This window comes from Etheostoma spectabile, chromosome 10 (genome assembly GCF_008692095.1).
Source record: "Etheostoma spectabile isolate EspeVRDwgs_2016 chromosome 10, UIUC_Espe_1.0, whole genome shotgun sequence".
Taxonomy (NCBI): domain Eukaryota; kingdom Metazoa; phylum Chordata; class Actinopteri; order Perciformes; family Percidae; genus Etheostoma; species Etheostoma spectabile.
The window spans coordinates 3780801-3799634 of record NC_045742.1 but is presented as its reverse complement, the minus strand read 5'-3'; positions in this window follow the sequence as shown (position 1 = coordinate 3799634).

Genomic DNA, 18834 nt, shown 5'->3' with positions numbered 1-18834 from the left:
TGAGGGTAAACCCCAAAAGAGCTGCCGTCACCCCCTTTTCTTCCCCTCTCCCCCCTTTGCCCCTTCCCTTGTTTTTGCTCACTCCAGTTTTGTTTCCGAATCCCCATTTTTTAGGGTTTTTTTTTTTACGGAGTATTTCCCCCCTTCCCCCAAGCAAGGCCCTTGGACTTTTTTTACGACCTTCCATTTTTATATTTTTTTGCGCCTTTTTTTTCATCCAAGCTCCCCTCCTTAGCCGTGTCCATGGTCACTTGGGTAACGGGACCCCCACTTCGTGATGCTGGCTGATGAAAACATGCCCCCCGCGCACAACTCCTCAATAAATTTTTGGGGATTTTTCAGGTACGTCCGTAAGCCAAAGCAGGGGGCCGCGTGCCTCCCTGGAACCAAAGTGTTTAAGGGGAAAAAAATCAATGAAACAAGGCGTCCCGAAACAACCAATGTTACAAATCTTACCGATGTGCTTTAAATACCGTGGGCATTCTTACGGAAACCGCCGCTCATCTCCTGTGTTGTGTTCGATATAAATTTTTGCTGGCGGGTGGGGAAAAGTTCCAGACAAAATCACCCAGAGGCTCTGTCGTGTCGCCCAAAATTGCGCAAATCCATTTCCTCTCTTGGGGATTGTCCTGATCCTTCCCAAAAAAAAAAAAAAAAAATAGTGAACCCATATATTATTAATACTTCCCCTCCCTCCCCCCTTATTCCCCCAAACTCTAAAAGCCTCGTCTTCAAATCTTCTCTCTGTTTCTCCTCTGACTATTTTTTTAACTCTCACTGCCAAATCGGCCCCCGCTTTTTTGTCAGAAATGTTAGGCTGCTAAACATAAAATAAATCTTTTTCACTTTCATCATTGTCTCGCTTTGCCAGACCTTCCTTCCCAGTGCTGCAGAGGAGGGTCAGGCCACACAGCATTGGCAAGTCCTGCTCTGGTTTATTGGCATTTCTTTAAACCAATCACAATAATTATGGGAGGTGCTAAGCTCCGCACAGAGCTGCTGCTAAATAGCCTCGGGAAGGAACATGTTTTGGTGGAACATGTGTACGATCAAAAGTAGTTTTAGCCGTGCAACAGAGAACTCCGATTGGACAGATAGTCTAGCTAGCTGTCTGGATTTACCCTGCAGAGATCTGAGGACCAGGTAACCATAGTCCTCAGATTGGACAGATAGTCTAGCTAGCTGTCTGGATTTACCCTGCAGAGATCTGAGGACCAGGTAACCATAGTCCTCAGAAATCCACCGGGCTTAAAAATTCTAACAAAAAAAAGTGGAAGGTAACGGACATCCTGCCAACGCTTCTGGCAGCAACGGAGCAATCCCAGAAGTGTCAGGGATATAGACTTTCATCATAAATCATATTTTTACATTAAAGTGTAAGTTAACCAAAAGGTCCAAAAAAAGAACCCAGTTTTCTTGTGTCTAACAGAACAGCTACTTCTGATATTTTTACATTCTTATCAATAATAACCTTTTTAATAGAGTTTGTATCACTAATGTTATTCAATGCTTTCTTGCTACATATTTTGCTATTGTTACTTCTACCAGTACTAACTCCACAGTAACTTCCAAAAATACTCTGTTCTCTTGAACCATTCATATGATATATCTACGGAAAGTAATGCACTGTAATTCGTATGTATTCCACGTATTTACTCTTGTCTGCCGCACGTTGACCGCTGCAGAGCGGGACAATCTGCATACAGAGCAGGTTTCGGGGTGGGGTGGGACATAAAATAAAGGGCTTTCAAGCAGCAGAACGCAGTTTGTGTCCCTGAAATGCAAGTTTTTTCCTCCAGGACATCACTCTTTGTGTCCTGAAAGTACTTGTCTACTTTTCTAATCTTCTTAACGAGTCGCTTTGCCATCGTCGCCGCGGACTGAACAGCTACAACAGTCCCCTCATGGTGACCCACTCACCTTTTGTCGGGTCAACGTAACATTTGTGAACACTTAAAGTAACGGTCATGTGACTGGTTGGCTAAACTTTGTCATGAGTTGGAGGACGCTGTGATTTTTATTAAGATATCATGCGGACTGTTAGGCTTGCTTTGACTTCTGTAACTGCAGCATTTCTACTCTTAGGCCACTACTATTGCTAATCTTACTACTTATAGTACAATTACTTAACTCAATTAGTTATCAATACTACTACTGTTATTCTTACTACCATTTCACTATTACTATTACTACTATTATAACTTCTACCACCACAACTGCTAATGGTACTTATTGTCTATTCCTACTACTAAAACTGAAAATCCAACTCTTTCTAACTTTATCCAGACTTTAGGGCCCTTTGACTTCCAACAAAGCATTCATACATAATGTATAACATCATATTTCATGCACCACACAACTCGTAATATTGGCATTAGATCTGTTGTCAAGGCAACAAGGCACATACTTATCTTTTCTAACAACCCTCAAAAGAGCAATATAGCCGAGTCCTCCTATCTGATTCATAACAATGGGTCTTTCTCATAGTCTCATGCGTCTCTGTGTACGTGCATCTAATTTGTAACTTGTATTTCATCATTTGGAAATGAAGTTAGTATTTTTCAATGTAAATATGTGAAAGTCTCCTATTTATGTGGGTACTTTTGAGACTGTTTTTCCAGGCAGTTTGTGTCTCAAGTGACAGCGTTCTCCAGTAGATGGCGGTAGGTAATGCAACACTCATGGATGCCAACAGCTGTTAAACTACATGAAGAAGCCTTGTCACATGTTTCAGAGACGTTTGGAAGAATCTACTCGACGTTCCCCTGGGTACGTTGATATTATCGTCAAATAAATTACAGTTGTTTTCAGCATTATTGTTGAAGTGCATTTGCAATTTGCTTTATGTTATAGTTTGCTACATTTTGGAGCGTGCTAACTTTCACGTTCTTGTACAGCTTGAACAGCAATGCTAACTTAGCTCGTTAAATTCAGCCCTATGACACGGGCTTTGCCTTGTCTTTGAATGGAATTGGTAGTCTGAAATATTATTATAGGCCCACAGAAACTGATGATCCAAAGTAGCCAAGGACTAATATTTGAGACTGTCCTTCCCAAAAAACACATAAATTGTTTGTTCAAGCAGCAATTACAACTCATATTTACGTTTTTATAATAGAGGCATCCTCTAGTAAAAATTCCCGTGGGTTGTAATTCCTGCCACTGCTAATTTATGAGCCTTTCATGTTGGTTGCATCAGAGTGTAGATATAAACAACCTACATCGTCATATGGTTAGGAGGACATGATGAACATTTGGCTTTGGATGTGTGTTACATGTCCACTCCATTCCCTTAACAGGATGTAGTCTTTAATGCAGTGTCTGGTTAAACACACCCTAGACACAGCAGCCACACCACTGCTGTTGATAAACCTCCTCCAGTCGTCCATATTAGATCACCGGCTCCTTCATGAATAAATAAAGCCACTGTTACTGACTTATGCTGCCTAGAGATTTAGCTTGGTTGGGAGAAGAACCCGGGAGCTCAGTATGTTAATGTCCTCTGTATAGATTACAGTGCTTACTAATTCATGCAGAAGGAGGTAATTTATTGGGCTTTCATAGAGGTCCCCAATGGGAGATAAATGCTGTCTGTCCAGGCCTCTGCAGAGAGCTCTGAGAATTCATCAAATGGAGGCTAAATTGGTTTTTACTGGACTCATTGGGGAATACTTTTTGGATTGGTGAGCTCTGGTGGACTACTGCACTTCACTCACCCCTTGGTAATGCAAATTGGGATTTGATCCATGAATATTTTATTTATTCTATTTGGCTGGGCCTATACGGTTCAACAGTAAGCTCTATTTTCTGAATCACAAGCATTACAAAGTGCATGGGTCAGGCCACAACGCCTGACAACACACTGTCTATAACAAATCTTCCAGTGACCCAACAGGGACTTAGGGAGGAGGGGCTGATGTGAGGATAAGTGCTGAGGACACCGAGATGATAGGAACTTTAGTGATCCCTGAGGGGCAAACTGTGCAGTATGAATATGTGTTTTTATGATCCAAGCACTCTGGCAGTGGGATGGACTGACTACAGAGCAGTCCCATCATAAACATGGGCTAACATGTATAAATGTATAATGTGTACGTGTATATATGCATGTTGAACTTACATAAATATGTTAAAATATGTTGCCTGGTAAACAGCATGGCCTAAAGTTGTTGATGTCCGTTAGTATTTTTTTTCCAACAAACACTTAATGCCATAACATCTGATATGATTATTCCTTGAATTATTTCCTTGATTCAGTCAAACTGTACGCTTGACACAATTTATTAGGTATTTCACAGTCTCGCATTGCCAGACCTTCCTCTACAAAGCTGTGGAGGAAGGTCTTGCTAGTCCACACAGCATTCTGGGATGGGAGAGAAACATGTTCTGGTTTATTGGCATTTCTTTAACCCTTGTGTCCTGTCAAATTTGAAAAAAAAAATAATTGTTGCCTAACTTTTTCTTACGTTTTTTTTTCAATGTTTGTCACTTTTTTTGATGTTGCACATTCATTTCTTTTAAATTCAGTTTCACAGTTATTTTTGGAATTTATGGTCAATAAACCTCAGTTATAGGAAATTATAGACCCTGCAGAGATCTGAGGAGCAGATAACCGTAGTCCTTCAGAAATCCAACGGAGGTTAGACTACCAACCAGGGCCTGAAGTTAACTGTTGACCACGTGCCAGTCACTTTTTACCAGCCATTTTTTTTTTTTTGCTTCGTTAAGGTGAACAACAGGAATTGCTGTTTGTATGTGAACTACCAGTGTATCCTACCAGTGTATCCTGTCCTATTCATGGTAGCCTACTACTACCACATTGCGCCGTCATCACATGCAGCAATAGGGGGGGCGCCTTAATAATCCAGCATTAAGGCATCATGTCCTATCCTGGGCTGGCACACACATTCATACAGTTTGATGAAGTACTTATTGGACTTTAAGTTATCATTGCACCTACAATAATGTAGCTTTACTCAATTTAGATCATCCTGTTTGTCTCATCTGCGTTTTGTCCTGCATCCACAGTGTGGGATTGTGTGTGTTTATGTGTGTGTGTGCACGTGTCAGTCGCGGGGGGAGTGGAGCAGCAGCCCCGCCGGCTGCAGCAAGACAGGGTTGAAACCTTGATGTTAAAATGTGTCCATGGTCTTTCGCTGTACGTTTTGTTGGAAAATGTGAGATGTTCGAGTCACACACGTCTCGTCTTCATATCCGAAACATGGAAATTAATTTGACTCGTTCTCACTCCCGCTTGGTCAGTGGCTGCACGTGGGACTGCTGGGATTGTCGCGAGTAATGAAAATGTGATAGGGGGCCCCAGCTGTCAATCAATGTCTTCCAGTGATGCGGGCCCCAGATTGGTCTGGGCCAGTAAGCAACTGCGTACCTTGTTTACTGATAGTTACACGTCTGAATCACTCAAATCTGAAGGTAGATTGAAAGGATTTTCCCGCCAATTGCTAAATTCACCCACAATTGGGGGGTGGCCGGGTGTTAATTTCAGGCCCTGATGCCAACACAAAGGAAGTGGAAGGGAATGGACATCCGGCAGAATTTCCGGCGGCAACTGAGCAATTCGGGAAGGTTGTGGATATAGACTAGATATTTCAGAACCTAACTGCTAGATTTCCATGAACATTTCTGCGGCTGAAGTGGTCCACAGAGGAGGAACCTTTTTATATTCACAGTGTGCATATAGTACCCTGCGGATGTCAGTGTCTAAAACCTGTTTGGTCTTCACAAAAGTCACAAGTTGGACCTCAATGTGATTTTTTTTTTAATCAGACATATTCATCAAAATATTTAAAAGTGCAAAGCTACTTTCACTTGTTTCAATTCAAAATACGTTTGAATATCATAATCTGATCCTAATGTTTACTGCATCTTATTCCTAGTTCAGCGCTACAGCTACCTAAAGAAATAAGGAATGGCTAAACCGGAAATCTCCTCTACAAAAAGTTTATCCCCAGAAGTGCAGAAATGCAAGAAAACCCACTCACATCAGCAGGGTTTGAAACCTGATTACGTCCTGTTGGAGGTTGGACAGCGCGTCTGTCTTTAAGCTGATTGCTGGTGTTCCCCTGCTGCAAACCCACATTAAAGCTGCCTTATTACCACCGACTCCTTCTCCCTTTCTGAGGAGGAGGCTCGCTTGCACAGCCACACAAGCCTCTTCATTCGGTTAAGTGTTGAAGATGGAGATGAGGTGCATCGCCGCCGACTGCTCGCGATGCAAACACCACATTAAAGCGCGGGCGTCTCTCCCCGCGGGATTGTTACTGACTCTCTTTGGTGGATTGTGGAGAGAAAATACGCAGATGAGTCTGCAACAAACAGTCTCATTAGGGCAAGTAAAGCTGTTTATATATAAATTTGGATTACCCCCCCACGCTAAGCCGTTGATACTTTAATTAACTTCATCAGTCATCGTGATAATGTAGAATTTATTTATTTAGGTTGTTCATTGTTCGCTCTGCAGGTCGGACGCTCTTTGCTTTGCTTGTGTGACCTGTTTTGAACCGTGCATGTTCAGGGAGTTCATCTTCCTGGGCCTCCTCCTGTTTTTTGCGCGTCGTCGCAACAAAACGCCATCATTCTCCTGCGAACCCCTTCTGTGACGAATGTAAAACACGGCCGCTGCATGGAAGAGGAGAGAAGGGAAGTAGAGCTCTGTCCGGATGGCGTTGCCACGGGAGGGCAGTCATTTGGTTTTACCCATGAACATTTCACATTAGAACAACTTATTTCCTAAAAGTTTTTTTGAATCCTTTGTTTTTCTGCCGCCTGTGGCTCCACTTGTGGCAGGTTGCAAGAGACATTTCCAATTTATGTTGCCCAGGTTTATTACCAGCCTTTAGGCCTTTCTGAGCAGCGTTAGTGTAGCCAGGGGAGGCCAGTAATTTGATTTCCCACATAAACACTGGCCCATTTCAGTCAGTTATCCAGATGGAAAAGTAATATTTGAGGGAACTCTGGGTAATCCATGAAACCATGAAACAACTTCACCCGCAGTCCAAACTTTAAGTGATTCCATCAGCAGTTTCAACACAAGTGTACATGCCTTTCATTGCAGCAAACTGTTATTGTGTGTGTATTATTATTATAATTTTTTTTTAGATCTTTCTTCCAACTGCTTAATCTTGTTGTTTCTATCGTAACAAGCACATGCTTGGTCCTCAGGGACAGATAGCGTCTCATCCGATTGATGCCGCTTTGCCAGCTATGACCACTGCCATCCAGATGTTGGATGTACGAGTCAGTAAATGTGTGCAACACCAGATGTTGAACTGAGCAGGGCTGAATGCCCTCCAGAGAGAGACACTGGTAAAGGAACGTTGTTGATTGGTGGTGTTTAATGAAACAAGTCAGAAAATAGAAGAAAAAAAATCATTTTTTCTCAAAAAGGATCAGATTTGAAGATTTTGAATCTAGCCAACCGATGCCTTCTCCTCCATTATGCCAAAATTCAATATTTGACCATTTCTAGGACACCCATGACATTTCCAGTGCTCGGAGTCTGCCATCAAACAATTGTATTCATGTCAGGGTGGAAAGCCTGTGAAACATTTAGATCATCCTGGGGCTGAGTCTTTCTTTCAGCAGGGTTAGCAGCAGCGCTTTAAAGCGCAATGAGCTAAAGTCTCACTACTACTGTGGAGTAAACGCTCCAGCAGCACAGCAGAGAATCCTCTGGTCATTTGTCTGGAACTAAAATTACGATCACAAATGACTGGCTGCTATGTGGTGTGTAAAGCCCCCATGTGTGCAATTTGTCTGTAATTATAGCACATTTTAAAATAATAATATAGGTTTCTGTTCTTAGAAGAACATTAGATAGTAATTGGAGTCATTCCAGGGCAGATCAGTGGGGAAGAGGCTGGCATTAGTGTCTACTACTGTACCTATTGCTATTCAGTATGGCTATTAGTTGCTATCAAATTGCTAACAGACAAAATTGATGGGGAGGCACCTTAACCCTCATGTTGTCCTCGTTTTCCTATATCAACGTAATTTTTAACTACCCAGTTGTATCTACCCAAAATAACATGATTGATTCCACACAATGCTCTTTGGGGTGATTTTGATGGGTAATTTTGGGGCGTTTTATTCAATTTAATAGCATGTGAAATCAGTGGTTTTGAAATACTGTAGTATTGAGTAAAAGTTGACATATTCCAGTCTGTGATTATCCATCAACATCCATTCCTTTTATTTTAGTCTAAATAATTCATAATTTCTGCTTTCCTAACTCAAACATTAGGAATAACTTACTAATTTATTGACGGTAAATTCAAAAAATAACTGTAAAACTAAAGTTAATAAGTTAGTGTGACGTAGTGTTGAAAACATACAAAACATTGACAAACATTAGAAAAGCATCAAAAGTGTTGAAAAAAAGGGACAAAAACATGAGAAAAAGTTTAAGCGGCAACAAGATTTTTCTAATTTGACGGAAAGACAACACAAGGGTTAAGCAATACAAGTTGGGGGCGGGACGTGCCTCTATAGTCAACAAATCACACGAAAAGAACAAACCAGCAATGTGTTAGTATCAGAGATGGGAAGTAACGAAGTACACATACTTTGTTACTGAACTGTAAGTAGATTTTTCAGATATTTTTACTTTTACTCCTTACATTTTAACATGAATATCAATACTTTCTAATCCTTACATTTTACAAAATTGGCTCGTTACTTTACTTTTGCACTAAAGGTCGTCTATCAGGTGTGTTTGGGCGTGCAGTCGGGAATAGTGCGGGCTTATTGCTACTCAGTCGATTTATTAACTGGAGTCTCGTCCCCAATAAATAGGCTATATGTTTATACATTTTTTAGGCTATTGCAGACATCCATTAAAATGTGGGCCCATGCCCATAAAAAAAATAAAAAAGCCTTTTCTCCATGCCCACTGTAGTTCCTTAGCGTGCTCTCTAGAAACCCATGGGGTCTGGTCCAGGTAGCTTTGTGATTCATAAGGCTACTTTTTCTTTTTAATTAAGTACATTTTCCCAAGCTTGTACTTTGTTACTTTTAATTGAGTAAAGAAGTTAGATCAGTACTACTACTTTTACCAGAGCATTTTTTTAACACAGTATTGTACTTCTTTCTTGAGTACGGAAGTGAGTACTTTTGCCATCTCTTAAGACTTATGTCTTTCCCCAGAGAGTGGGCCACTGTATTCTTTTTATCAAACAAACAAGGGGATATTGAGCATTTGTGGGATTATTTTCACTGATGCGTTTTTAATTGTTTTCGAAGGACAATACAGCTTTACAGCACAAAGGAACAAGATCAGGCATTCAATAGTAAGACAATACTGATTAGGAGGATCAGTGCATCGCTGGTTTAGGTCTGTTTTTCATGAGGTTTGTTGACAATAAGAACACTATAGAATACCACCAGCCTTTTTCTTGTTGTTGTCCTCCCTGTGAGTAATTAGTAAAATGGGCCGAGCGCTCGATAAAATAATTAGATAAGGTCTTCTGTTTGCATCCTCCACAGTAAATGATTACTTACTGAATTTAAACTTTTGAAAAAGACAAAGCAGGAAGACATGCTTTTCGACATTATTGGTTTGTCTCTGTGATTTTTTTTTTACTACATCGGCAGTTTTATTCAGAATACCACTGCACCAAATAAACAGGAGAAGATGACCAACACCAGATGGTTCAGTAATTCCTCCCTGTATCTTGTAAACATACATTTTTCTTATGATCCCCCTGGGAAGGATGCGTGACTTCCCAGACAATGGACATTTAGGTCAAGAGTGCTCATGAAAAGACAAAAACGTGGATAACACCAAACGGTGTGTCTTTCCAGGAGGACACCTTCATCTCTGAAGAGAGTAAGAATGTTTAGGAGTGTGAAAAAAGAGCATTTTCATTTATATGTGGAATAAAACAATTACAAGGCTTTTAAAAGCCCTTTTTAAAATAAAATGATCTCCCGATGGACCAGTTCCAACAGAATCAGGTGTTTTACAAGAAGCGTTTTAGTTCAGATCAGGCGGATTAGAATAAAAGCTCAACGCAAACACAGATATTACAAGATACTTATGCTACTGTATTTAACAGCTTTCCCATGTGTTGTTCAAATGTTGCTATACATGAGACATATTATGCGTTTCTGTATTTTCTGTCATAGCTATGATACGTTACAAAGTCGGATGTTCTTCTTAAGGCCAAAGGTTCAAATAACCACGTAAACGTATTCAAAAGAAATCCCTGTAAGCCCAAACCTCCAATATATTCCCATATACTGAGCTGTGTTTCTACTGTACATATGGCCATCTGCTCCAGGCAGGCACTACTGTGTACTAGTGTTGATGTTACATACACTGCCACATGTAGCTAACGCTAGAGAATCCTTTAATCTTGGTTGCAGATGCAACTTCCACCCAATTTCGAATCATACTCCTGCTGAAACATCTCCGGTTGCGTAGTATTTTGGTTTAGAAGCCTTTATTGCTGTTTTTTTTTAACATATTCTGTTTTCATAAAACCTACTTTCAGCACATGCTTTCAGTGTAAAGGTTCAGCTAAATCCACTACACCACCTTCCCAACAGCAGGCAGGTGAAGAGGGAACATCTAGCAGGCTGTTCTCATCAATCATTTGTACATATACAGTAACTACAAAAAGTAATGCATTTGTATGTATTCCAAATATTTATGACTGTATGCACCACATTGCCTGCTGATGTATAAAAGCGTGAAGATATGCGAAAGGTAACACAGGGCTTTCAAGCGCAGGAGCAAAGATTGTTTCCCAGAATAATTGCAGGGAAAACAAGACTTTTTTTGTCCTTGCCACATGACAATCACCTTTTGTTAGCTAAACTCAACTGCAACATTCGCTGAAACAACCGCCCCGTCACTGTGCTCTGTAACCGGCTCACATTCACCTTTTCTCGGCTAAACTGTCATGTGACCAGCCAGTGGTTGGATAAATTATATAGGATTTGTTCAGGACATCATACAAACCCGTTTATGAGAATGCGTTGCAGGCAGCTTTATGACAATAAAATTGTCAAATTTACAGTAAGTCTCCATGTTTTTATGGTTGCACCATTTCTTCGGATATAATGTTCTAGATGTCCTGTGCATTTTATACACATTTCACCAAAACTCAGCCGGAATTATTTGGTATTTTTAAAAATGCAAATTTACAACAAAGTTCGATCAGTTTGAATCATATTTGGCTGCATAACATATTTGTCAGGGATTTTTAAGGGTTTAAATGCAGATGATGTTTTACTTTCACCAGCTGAGCTACTTTGTATAAATTAATCGAATACTCTCCTTCAAGTGAATCTCAAATACCCACAATGCTGTGTGAGTTTAATGTGCTTGAGATGGCTTAACTGGTTGCAGTAAGATGTTTCCAGTTTAATATTGGGAGAAGCTACCGTCCATCTTAACATTGTATAAATCAGAATGAGCTGAAATATTTAATTCAATGGCTTTACTGTCTTCAGCGGAACAGAGTTATCCGTGCATGTAAAAGCAGCCAGTGTTTCACAGAGGGAGAGAGAGAAAAGGAAAGCCAGAGGAAATTAGATAAGGAGAAAATGAGGCACCTTAAGACGCCCTGCATCTTAAAACACCCCTCATAATTTATACGGGGGGTCGACTTACCCCGTGCTTAATTACCCATCACTGTTCACAGCTACATGATTAACATTTTTACATATTTCAGAAGCAAATGCAGACCTTAAAGATTAGAGCATTATGTCCAGGTTTTGACTTTGGAAGAGGTTTTTGCTGTAGCTCCTACACCTGCCACGCAATAATAAAGAATTTTAATCATGCCTCAGGGGTAATTTATAGAGTAGTAGAGGAGGACGTCCTGCTGTTTTGGTAGCTGTGACAACCTCCGACATTTCACATTGAAGGGACATTACGTCTCTGGCTGAAAAGAGATAGCAAGTTATTTCTAGTTTTTGTCAACATCTGTCGGTGAGCAAGCAATGCAACAAAGTCCAGGAGTCGAAGACAGAACACAGCGTACTGGGACTCTATGAGGAATCCTGTTGTTTGTTCAGGTTGTATGTGTTGTTTTGAACACACCTACGTTCAATTAAACTGTATTTATTGTGTCAAATCACAACATGAGTTATCTCAGGACACTCGGCAGATAGAGTAGGTCCAGACCACACTCTATAATTGACAAAGACCCAACAATCCCCCCCCCCCCCCTCCCAAAGAGCACGCATTTGGTGCAACATAGGCAAGGAAAAACCTATTTTTGGCGTGACGAAAGCTCGGACAGAGGTTTCAAACAGCCCTCCTCAAAGTCACCAATGACCTCTTTTGACCACCAGGCCACCTCACCATTATTATCACGCTCGCCTTCACTGCAGCCTTCGACACCATCAACCATTCCTTCCTCCTGTCCCGGCTGAAAACCTACTGCATCACCAGGGGCACTGCACTCTCCCGGCTATGTTCCTAGATCAACAACAGACAACAGTTCATACACATCAATAACTCCATTGCTCCTCTGTCACAAGGCGTCCCCCAAGGGTCAATGCTTGGTCCTCTCTTTTTCATCCTGCCACTCGGAAATATCATACATCCACTGCCACTCCGACGATGTCTAGATTCACATCTCTACCAAATCCATCACCACAGCAATATCCTCCACCCTGTCCCACTGCCTTACAGATATTCAAACCTGGATGCAACCAAACTTCCTCCAACCCAATTGCCTTCTTTCATCTCAAAAACATTGCCGGTCTCTGCCCATCATTCACCTCTGCTGCCAAAACTTTGATTCACACCTTCAACACTTCCAGAATCCTCTATGGTTCACCTGCAAAAGCCTTAAATAAACTTCAATACATCCAAAACTCTGCTACCCGTGATCAAATCACTCCTGTCCTTCAGGACCTCCTTGTCTCCCAAGGCATCCAGTTTAAAGTCCTCCTCCTCCACCGCCACAATCCCCCCCGAGTATACCATGAGTATATGCTGACAACAGCACCATAGTTTCCCCATATATAGCCTACTGTAGGTCAGTTGCATGTGGACATGTATCCCATCGGGTTTTCCTAAAAGTGCAAAAAACATTATGTTACAACTTCAAGTCACGACTCACGATTTGGTAGCGCTCCAGGCAAAGTCACCATAAACCCTTCTAGCTAGTGTTAGCGTTAGCTATCTATCTATCTATCTATCTATCTAGTAGCGCCTACCTACTGGTCATCACTTCGCATCGCTCCCACAGGTAATGCCTTTGCTCCTTGACTCGGCTAAACTCAGCAAACAACTTGACTAACCTCTGAAAATCGAAAATTAGACACAGTGCAATATAGCAATCCCACTCATGCCATTTTTTTATGGTTGTGTCTTTTTGTGGGCATAGAGCAACATAACTGGTTTGTAGTTTCTACATGTAATGCTTTTTATTAATTCATCACAGCTTTCTTGTCAGCTTTAGGAGTAAAGTGTGTTGCAGTCGTCGTGCTACTCTTTAGAAATATGAAAAGGGCAAGATGTGTGAAATATAACACTGCATAGAAAGTCAGTGACATAGACACATCTGTTCTTTACTTTTACTAGACTAGATGAACCCTCACATGTATCCCATCATTCATGCGCATCAGTGCCAGAGGCTACAGATCCTCCAGCAGGATTGCCTCGAGGCCACCGGCTGAACGTGGTCTCTTTCTCGCGCCTGCAGTCACGAGTGAATCAGCTTAGGACCAGGACACATACTGTAGTGGCACATTGTGTCTTTCCTTCCCCAGCATGCTGTCACAAACCTTCAAACGTAATAAGTAAGTGGCTAATTGGCACACAGGAACAGTGTGAAAAGCGTTGTCAGTGGAAGGAAGCGCGCCAAATGGAGGATTTGACCTACATCAGCTGGTGGCTCTGAGTTTTTCTGGCGAGCTCTGTGGCTGCCAGCAACCGCAGGTGGAGCTGAGCTACAGATCTGACATTAATTAGGAGGAAGAGGACAGTTTCCCTGAATCTGTCACAGCTGCTCAGCAGCTGTACAGATCCCAGTGTGTCCACGTGTTTTTTTCTCTCCAGAAAATATCTATTCATCCATCCATCCATCCATCGATAACTAGTACCTATCCATCTATCCATGGTGCGGCTTGTGTGATGCAGAGCCTTGACATAGTTTTGATTAATGGCCCAGCTCTGAGTCAGAATCTAGTAATTGCAGACTGACTTTGCCTGCTTTTTTTCTTCTTTTTTCCCTTTCCGTTACCCGCTGACAGAGCTCGGGCCTGAAGTGTGAGCACAGCTCTGAGCGGAGCTCTGCACTGTCTTCCGAGTTAGTGTCAAATCTGGAGCCAGCCGGGCCCGGAATAACATTCTGGACACTTTTTTAGCAGATTTGAGTCATACAACGCCTGAGGAGAGAACGTAAACAGAGGCTGGGAGAGTTTGTTGGTGTTTATTTGTGAACTTGGCTGGAACACGGTCTTAGGCTGCATGCTCTCAAGAGATTTAATCAGCCTTGTTCTCTGCTCCTAACTTAGCCTTGTCTTACCTCAGCTCCAACCTGCTTTAACTGGTTTCACCATACTCAAATATAACTTTAACACTCCAATGCCCCTTTAGAAATCCAGCTGAACCTAATTCCCCCTTCAATTTCCTTTGACTTGCTAAAACCTGGAGGCAGACGCATTTCAATTATATCAGTATGACAATAAACAAGCACGGAAAGCAGTTTAAAAAAGTCATTGACATCATTACAGACCAGAAAGTGATTTAAGCTAAACAATTTACAAACAATTGAGCCGGTTGGATGATAAGTGACTATACTACTGGAACAAAGGGTATCAGGTGTCATTAAAATCAAAATGGTTCATCCTCTGGGAAGCATAATGGTGCACAACAAATTCCATGTCAATCTGGCCTATTTGAATTTAAATTTTATGAATGTATACTGTATATATTCTTCTTTTAACACAATGACAATCACGCAAGCACCATGCTTTATTTTAACAGTGACCATTATCTTTTTCTAACCTGGAGTTCTACTGTCAGTTTAGTCTAAATCCACAACGTTCCACTTCAGGGATTGTTCAGGTGCCGCTGGAAATTTAGCCTTTTAACCTTTTGAATGTACACATGTTCCACCAAAACCGGTTCCTTCCTGAGGCTATTTTGCAGAGGCATTGTATTTTTCAGACTCTCCTCCAGCACTCTTTGGAGGAGGGTCTGGCAAATCCAGTCTACCTCTTGGGTAAGACATCCAAAAACCGCTAGGGTTGCATCGAGCCCTTAAATGTGATTTAGCCAATTACATTATTCTTTTTCTTTTCAGACTTTGTTCATTGAGCTTCACAACAGAACAAAGACATACAGAAACACTCAGAACAGAGTTCCAACCCCAAGAAGTAGATAACAATAAAAGAGTAAGTCAAAAATATTAGAAAAGTACAGTACACACAGAATAAAATCCAAGCGGGTTGTCACCTAAATAAAATGAAGCCAGCGGTTGTCGTACTTGGATTGTTTCATGCAGCTCTGATTTTTCTTCCACATATCTCAAAAAAGGTTGCCAGTTCTCATAAAATTTGCCAGATGAACCTCTAAGTAATGATGGCCAAACAAAGCTTTGTGAAGCAGTGTCTTTATTTTCTGAGCCCACTAGATGGCGCTCTTGGTTTTAAGAGAAAGACCCAAGGCATTGCAATTCAGAATATTCTCAATCAATTGTTGAACAGAGTGCGCCATCTAGTGGGCTCAGAAAATAAAGACGGTGCCTCACGAAGCGTCATTTGGCCATCACTACCTCTGTGTGTCTCATTTTTTCACCAATTTTATATAAAATAAAGTACTCCTGATTCATAGTGGGTAGGACGGAGGGATGGCATCTGTCCATTTCAGAATGATTAGGCGGCAGGCAAGCAACATTATTAATTTTCAAGATCAGTTGAGATATTGTCGTCTTGTGTATCCTCAGCTGATCAGGCAGAACCATTACTTCTACTTCTTTATTTTTTCCTTCTGCCATAAACACTGACACATGGAAGTGGTGAAACCAGCAGATATGATGTTATAATTCCACCCGGCACCCGAGCTTTATCTTCCAATAATCTGTAGCCATGCATATCATCTGTCACGGGAGATAAATCCCCGCAACCGTCGAGTTTCATGAAATTAATTTGATTTTTAACTGAGCCAATGTATTTCTCCTTTGCCATTCAGCTCGGTGATTATGTAGGGAAACTGTTACATGTAATGTGTGTTTTCTTTTTCTTCCAAAAGCTGATATGAGAGGCGGGGTTATCACGGTTGATCCTCTGTAGTTGCATTCCGCGGCTTAACGCACCGCACGTGCAAATAGAGAAAGTCAAGGACAGGAGAAAGTTGAAACACGTTACATTGTGAATAATGTTTTTTTTTTGTGCATCTCTTTTGTGCTGTACAAAGAAATTAGCCCAGACATCAATGCACTTTTCCCTCAACTGAAAGAAGCGGCATCACTGTGAAAGATACAAATCTGAAACATCTGTTTTAGCCAGATGTTTTGGAGCATTTGTATTGTTCTGAATGTTCAAGATAATAAAGCTTTTTTTTGCCAACTAAAAAAACTCAATCTAGAGGTTACAGTTACAGCTCAAGCGTGTCTTTGTGTTGGTAGCAGGAGGAGGAGTTAAAAGGTATTTTAAGGTCAGTGCTGAATCTGAGGCAGTCCTGGGTGATTCAAAGTGGTTTAAATAGGGAGCATAAATCACATATACCCGGAGGAGGGTTCATTACCTTGAAAATAAAGCTTTCACCGTTGATTGCATCCGGTAGCCTTGCACAGCTCCTTCAGCCGAACACAAGCCTTCATAATCAGTTTGCTTCGTCCTCGTTCTGTTTACAATTGCACCAGCATCTTAAGATTTGATAGAAGAATAGTGCAACACGTGACAGTTGTTGTTTTTCTTGCCTGGTTAAAATTCACACTGAATGCTCTTTTTGCACAGTCATTTCTCAAATGCCGTGAAGAATGACTCTGCGATAACAGATGCAATTTACAGTCTGCGTTTGTATGCTGGATAGAAAATAGCTAAAAGGAGAGGGAGATGAAGGTATTCCAATAAAACTCCTCACATGGTGTAGTTCTCTCTCTCTCTCTCTCTCAACAGTATACAGCCTCCCACTTGAAAATCAGAAGGCGATTGCTGACGTCTGTGCTCTCGGTAACGTATCAGTGTTGTCTCAATAGTAAAAATCAAACTTGTCCGGAACCTCGCTGCAGGCACAAAGGGTCCGCTCGGCCGGTTTACGGTGCACCCTGGTGAGCTGCCCCGCAGTTTGTCAGCGCGAGGGAGGGGGGGGGGGGGGAATTAAATGGAGGAAAACAAAAGGGATCGGAGCTGTGTTTGCATTCATCTTCACTAATCCCACTCTCAGTTCTGTTTTTCATCTCACTCTTCAAAACCATGCAGAGGCCATCAGCAATTGATAGGAGAATTTTTGGTATGCACGAACATGCGCTTTTGAAATATCTCCGCTAATTCAATTAGCGTCTGACAAGCAGGACATTTCAATGATACACAAATGCTGCTTCTACGTTTCATCAGCACTGGAGACAAGTGGTTTTGGGGCCAAAAGAAAGCAGTGCTTTTTTACCCCTTTTTTAAATTGAAATTAACCCCTGGTTTGTACACAGTAGAAAGCCGATGTGGGTGAACTCTGGGAACTCTTTTAAAACTGAGTTCCGGGGTCAAAAAAGTAATACAAAAAATAATTTATGTTTTAAAAATTTTTCTAAAGTGAACAACACGGCAATGAAAAAATGAAAAATAATGGAGTGTAAAAGGGGGAAAGGGGAAATTTTTTGATTATTTTTTAAATTTTTAATTTGGTCTAGAATTTGGGGGGGGAAACTTACCTCGGGAAAAACCCAGGCCCTATCCAGTCAATTTAAGGGGCCCTGGTTGGCATTTTTTAAATTTTCAGGGGTTTTGGCAATTGCTGATTGGTGTAGCCGGGCCCCGCCCCCTAGTACTTCTGCCAGTTTTCATTTCACTCAGTACCACGTCGGGTTCGGGGTTTTGGGTTTTCCAGCCAAATGGGACCAAAAGTCCAACACCGATCCCAAAAGTTTAAAATTTAAAAGAGTACCAGGTGGAAAAACCGCCAAGGAGAGGGCCAGAATCTCTGTACAAATGAAATGGACCACAGTCTGGTAGGACCAGGACAATGGACCAGAGTCTGGTAGGACCGGGATAACGTACCAGAGTCTGGCAGGACCGGGCTAACGGACCAGAGTCTGGTAGGACCAGGCTAATGGACCAGAGTCTGGTAGGACAAGGCTAATGGACCAGAGTCTGGTAGGACCAGGCTAGCATTGATGTACAGTACCAGTCAAAGGTTTGGATACATTTCTCGTTCACTTGAAAGGGAAAGCATGTCCACATTTTTGACTGGTACTGTAGTTACCTGGAATTAACTGTTCCCCAGTTGAATTCCCAATGACAAACATACTTCTGTTACTGAGAAAACATGCAACATGAGTCCAAACTACTGCATGATTTATGGGTAACACAGTAATTTTAGTTGGAAAACTTCTGTTCTTTCAAATCAAAGGCATTACAAATGAACGCTGGTATCCTAAAATATAATTCATTTTTTCCCAACACAGACAGTGAAACTTTTTAGCTGTATTGTAGAAGGGTCACTGCAGTTGTACTTTTACAGTCAGCGCACACTCTTAATCACAGAGCAGAAAATCATTCAAATCAGCTGCTGCAGAGATCCGTCTGGGATGAAAAACCGCTGCTAACTCTCTGACCTGCGTGGGACACGGAAAGGAGTCTACTGAGCTAACTGTCCTAAATGTCAAGGGGATTTTTCACAATCTTTTTATT